The 5716-nt window shown below is 43.8% G+C and overlaps 1 long non-coding RNA gene across 2 annotated transcripts; it reads right to left on the bottom strand.

The window, feature by feature from the left end:
- Positions 1 to 1043: 1043 nt before the first annotated feature.
- LOC119268202 lies at positions 1044 to 5710 on the bottom strand. 2 transcript variants are annotated; one of them, XR_005132994.1, is made up of 5 exons: positions 4965 to 5710; positions 2955 to 3003; positions 2542 to 2638; positions 1494 to 2441; positions 1044 to 1382 (listed from the first exon to the last, which is right to left on the bottom strand). It is a non-coding gene; the product is annotated as an uncharacterized LOC119268202 (long non-coding RNA). The 2 variants fall into 2 exon arrangements; XR_005132993.1 differs by having other exon boundaries at positions 1365 to 2441.
- Positions 5711 to 5716: the final 6 nt, after the last annotated feature.

The following is a 5716-nucleotide window of genomic DNA, read 5'->3' as shown; positions in this document are numbered from 1 at the left end:
CGATTCTAAGTTGCATTGTACTACAACGAGTATTATTAGTGGTCGCGGGAATGTATACCTCATTTTGTGGGTTCGATCCCGGCTGAACACTCGGTGGCCATTTTTTTAAAAAGTAACTTCACTGCGAGCCAATATTTTACACAGATAGTTTGAGTTTTGAAGTCAAACAAACGTGCGGCACCACAATCTGGGTGCACTGGATAGCCTAGCCACGTGAACGGGTGTTCCTTCCCAGCATCTCGTGGCTCACATGTTCGCCCTTGCCGCACCTTGCTTGCAGCTTCCTCATCAGCTAGTAGCATATTTAAACCAGCGCCTCCCAATTAAGCCTGAGGAGCCGGAAAAGCTTGGCGGGGCATTGGGAACTGTGCAATATGGCTCTGTACGTAAAGTGCTCTACTACTACTCTATAGCTTGTGGCGTTGCATGCATGGACTTCACTCCATTATTGGCTCTACTATAAAAGAAATTCCTCTTGACATGTTTTTTTTAAACGAAGGCAAAAGCTTTGCTTCATCTCATTCATAAAGAAGGAACTACTAACAAAGTTCGACGAGATCCATTACACCTCCACAAATGGAAGCAAAAAGCCTAGTCTCGCTTTATCAAATAACTCAAATGTTCTGCCCCCGCAGTAACCGTCGCTGATAAACAGGCTGCTAGTGTGTGCGTGAGAAGAGCGGCTGAATAGAGCACCGAGAATACCCACTAGGCCACTACATAGGTGTACTTTCCCTGCATTGATAGTACAACGATGGTTATAGAGAACAATAGTACCCTCCACTTCCAACTGTAGCTCCTTGTCCCTGAGATTTAAGAGTTCAAAACTGGTGCACTATGCTAGAAATACAGTACATCGCACTAGTAGTTGAGAAAGTAGTACTAGTACTGCTACAGTACGAGTACATACTCCTCCGTCACATAATGTAGGACGTTTTTTGACACTAGTTGGCGTGTACAAAAAATAGCAAAAACATGCCCAAAATTTCTTAATCCATGCCAAAAACTACTAGCTAGTGCCAAAAATTTCTTACTAGTGCTATTATTTACAATACTAGTTGACCCGTTGCGCGAAATGGCGCAGAGACCTGCTGAAGACATGTTCTCGATGAAAATAGTTTCATGTTGTAAGAACCTTCAACCAAAGCCATGCTCGCGACGAAAATAGTTTCCTTTACTAAGGACATGCCATGTATATACAATCGGTTTAGTTGTGGTCTACTAAATCCATATGCGCCTTGAAAAAAAACATGGTTTAATTTGCAGAGCCTCACATGTTTCAAGTATGAATAAGAACTACAAACTTTTTTTGTGCGATTCAAACACATTTCCAGAGTATTTAGGCACTTGCTAACCAAACTGAATCATGAATGTGCCATTTTCTGCCAGATGAGCAAAACTGTTATAACTCAAACAGTAGCAGGAAATCAGTATATACATCACGTAGCCAGTCAAGTAGGTGAGTGGAACTGAAACATAGAATTGAAAAATACCATGCATATTTTCCTTGTGTCTCATCTCATGGGCTTCTACTCTTGCTTTCAGTTCAAGTTGTCCATATAAGTAAGCAGCTAGTCAGTCACAACAACAGAATAAAGAGATACTGTCCAACTAATATATAAACGCTAAACCATGAAGAGATAGTAGAATTGCTCCTTGCATACACAAAAGTAAATAAATAAGTCTAAAAAATATAGCCACAGATTATGCAGCCAGTAGGCCCTTAGATTCACTCAAATTTAACATCATGCCCATGTTAAATGTTGTACTCATTGTTGTATACAGTGGTGGAAGTATATGGCAGCACATCCCAGAAAATTCACATCAAACAGGGCATCAACCTGGTCCCCTCAATCAGAAATTATGTTGTTTAAGGTACGATGTATCAAGAAGCCATCGACCAACCAGTCTATATGAGCAGAAAAACCCTTACTTTGCATGATTTGCTAGTTCCCAATTAGACAAATCCGAATCACTCATTCATAAGCTCATGAGTTCTCCCCACATAAATCTAGAAAGGAAAGGAACTCAGAAATCATACAGTACATAAATCAAGTATTTTCTGCAGTTTGACAGTCATGTGTGTCATCATGAAATAATAATTCTTCATTTCATTCTTTATCTTGAAGCAGGTCTCAAACTAATAAACTATATGGTTCCTAATTTCATAGCTTAGAACCCACCAAAACAGAATAAAAGAAACCCACGAATAGTAGGCTATAAATTCGGTTATAACAAACCAAAAACAATAAACATGAAAGAAAGAAAAAAAAATTGGACCACCTGGGGTTTTTGTCATAGAATTATACCAAGGTTGAACATAGATTTCAGTTCAGGGTGAGTCCCATGAGAACCTTTTCATACTCTGTTGGCTTTCTTGTAAATCCATGATCAAGGACCAACAAAGTTGTCTTTGGTTACCATTCTCTTCCACTGCTTGGCTGTAGAAGGAAAAATTATCAGCTAAATTATCCGGCTGGGTGCAGAAGAAATAGTATATATATTTAGTGCTAAAGTTGACTGAAAGTTAACAATCCTAACCATCATCTCGCTCCTTCCCTGTGTAATGTTGATCTGAATACATAGTGTTTCAGATCCCACAACCAAGACATCAAACAGACAAATGTGCAGCAATAATCTGCAGAAAACAAAGCACTTCGCATTACAAAATGAAAACTTTTTCAATAGCTTGGGACAAAAAAATTGACATATAACTGCTCATACATATCGTTGCAGTTTTTCATGTGCTTCATGCATGCCTAGCTGAACTACTGGTAGGTGGTAAGTAACAAGTTACTTGCATGATGAATGACATGGAGAACTGAATTCACAAATGCAAATCCATACTTACAGGAAAACTAAACTGCCCTCCTACCTGTTACCTATTTTTTCACAAATTAGTTGCATCAAATCAAAGAATGGTAAAAGACAAAGCAGATCATAAAGGAAGCTACCTGGTTAGCACATTGCAATATCATCTCCTTTGTTTATCAGAGAGAAGCCCTGCATGGAAGGCCATAGATAATCAAGAACCTGTGAAAAACTGATAGTAAATTCGTAATATAGTGTTCCCACACAAACTTCAGACAACACAATTTACTTTTGAAATGAATAGATGAGGATTGAGATGGTTAACTTATACATAAAATAAGTCCATCAATAGTACTCCCTCCGTTCCGAATTACCCGTCGCATAAATGGATGTATCTAGATGTATTTTAGTTATAGATACATCCATTTCTGCGACGAGTAAGCACCATTGAGTAAAATCACAGAAAAAAATCAAAAATACATTACAGAACAACAGGACATCATTACAATAATACCTTTAATCTAAGAGAATAAATTAATAATACTGAAGAAACAATGGAAGGAGAACAGAACTATAAAGCTTTTATTAATCGATGAGTAGCCTGGTTCACTTCTCAAATATAAATATGCAGAAATTGAGGGAGATGGACACCGATCAATTTGACATGCTGCGCTTTCTGCCAAACTAAGAGACACAACCAGCCAATGTATTTTTAGCTCCACTACACCAATCTGATTGTTAGCTAATCAAGCAGAAAGAATAGACAATATAAACCATGCCAACATCAACATGAGCACACAAGCGCACAACCCATGGTATATGCAGACCAGGGCCGTCCAAGGGCCTGTGCGGGCTGGGCGACCGCACAGGGCCCCCAAATTCCAGGGGGCCCCGATTCTAGGCCTATGTCTCCTTAATTTTGGGCCATTCTTCCAACTAATACAGGCCCATGGCTCTCCCAAACTGGGCCTTCTCCTCAATTTCCCGTATGACCTTTTCTGAGTCCGGATTGACGCAGCCTGCAGCCGATCGATATCCATCTTCCCGAGACGAACGAAGTGTGGCGCCGCCGCACGGTGGCGGAGGCTAGCGGCGTTGTCTAGTTTGATCGCTTTGTTTCCTCCCCGGAGGTGCAGCCTATATCCCTTCTCACATGAAGAATGTTCATATGGTACAGCAACAGCAAGTCGTCTGTGCACTGCATCGCAGGAAGGTGCCTTCTCTGATGATCTGACTTACTATAGCTTGTGGTTTTTTAGTCTGTTGGCTAGCCATTCCTCATTGAAATTATGCAGCGTTTCAGTTTTGGGAACAATTGGATTCAATGTACGGCTTTGTTCCTCTCTGCTGCTACTACAACGGTCATGATGAATAGACGTTTGGGTGACCCAATCTGACAGGTTTCTTCAAGGGGTTGCTTAATGTCAAGTTTCATCTAGTTTTTCTTCGCTATAACTCTATCCTGTAAATACTCTTTTCTATTCTTAACATAATGTTTTGCGTATTCTAAAATAAAAATGCACTATTAGAAACAGCCGGTGGCCCATACCAAGGCGAGGGCACCACCGATCTGTCCACCAGGTGTGCTCAAACCGAAACACTATTTAATTTAGATTATTTTGTTCCGTTGAATGATTATATTAGTGAGTATATTGTGTGCATATGCACCAGTTCATCAAGATATGTACTCCCTCCGTTCCAAATTACTTGTCTTCGATTTGTCTAGATACGGATGTATCTAGCACTAAAATGAGTCTAGATACATCCGTATCTAGACAAATCTAAGACAAGTAATTCAGAACGGAGGGAGTAGTAGGTTAGTTGACCAAGTTGTCATACGCCATGATTTTCAAGATTGTTGCTACTTTAAAATTCAGGCTCAGTGTTTTTTTGTTATAGTATTTTCGTGAAGCAACCTGTATTCCAGAAATTTAGGGCCCCCATTCGCATTTCGCACCGGGCCCCAGAATTTTTGGAGACGGCCCTGATGCAGACACCTAAACCAGAGACAAAAGTAGGCCTAGCGCGAGAAAACACACACACACCAAAACTATACCAAGCAAAAGAAAGCACATACCATCACTTGTAGAGGCAGCAGCATACACAAAACTCATAAGAAATGCAAAGAAAGAAGCTAAGGAGCAGTGCATTACCAGAAGAAAGAAGAACAGCCAGGACGCCACTTGTACCGGCGGATGGCCGTGGACGCCAAGCGCGCGCAGGGCAGCTCGTCCCACTTCCGGCGCTCATGTAGACCTCGGGGAGCTCGAGCACCTTGCGGAGCGGCACCTGCACCTCGCGGTGGAGCCGGTTGCGGACGCGGTAGGCGTACTGATTGTCGGGGATAGCGAGGTACTCGGGGCTCGAGTCGCGCGGGAAGACTCGGCGCGCGATGGCCTCGCAGAGCAGCGTCGCGCAGTCGTACGACAGGCGCAGCGACGGGCACCACTTGGCGGTGAACACGATCCGTGTCGCCCGCGTGCAGGTGCTCCTGGTCCGACTTGAGTAGCCCGGCGAAGATGTCGGCGACGCCGTCGTAGAGGTTGCAGAAGGCCTCGTCAGAGTCGTTGTGCGCGAGCACGGCCTGCGCGTGCTCCGCCTCCTTCTCGCGCCGGGCCTTGGCGGCCTCAGCCGCGGCGGCGGCAAGGCCGCCGACGCAGCGTCGCTTGCCTCTCTTGCACCCGGAGCCGCCGCAGCGACGTCGTCCTAGTCCTTGCGCTCATCGCGGGGGCCGTGGAGGAAACGATAGAGGATCTCGGGGAGGTTCTTGAGGCAGCCGAACCTGGCGAAGCCGGCGAGGTTGGCGGCGAGCGTGCGCGGGTGGATGGCGTGCATCCAGAGAGCGGCGACGTAGAAGCCCTCCCTCTCCCCTTTCCTCTCTCTCTCTCTCTCTCTCTCTCTCTCT

Source organism: Triticum dicoccoides, chromosome 3A (genome assembly GCF_002162155.2).
Source record: "Triticum dicoccoides isolate Atlit2015 ecotype Zavitan chromosome 3A, WEW_v2.0, whole genome shotgun sequence".
NCBI lineage: Eukaryota > Viridiplantae > Streptophyta > Magnoliopsida > Poales > Poaceae > Triticum > Triticum dicoccoides.
Note: the sequence above shows the minus strand (reverse complement) of the source record. Positions and strands in the feature narration are given on the sequence as shown.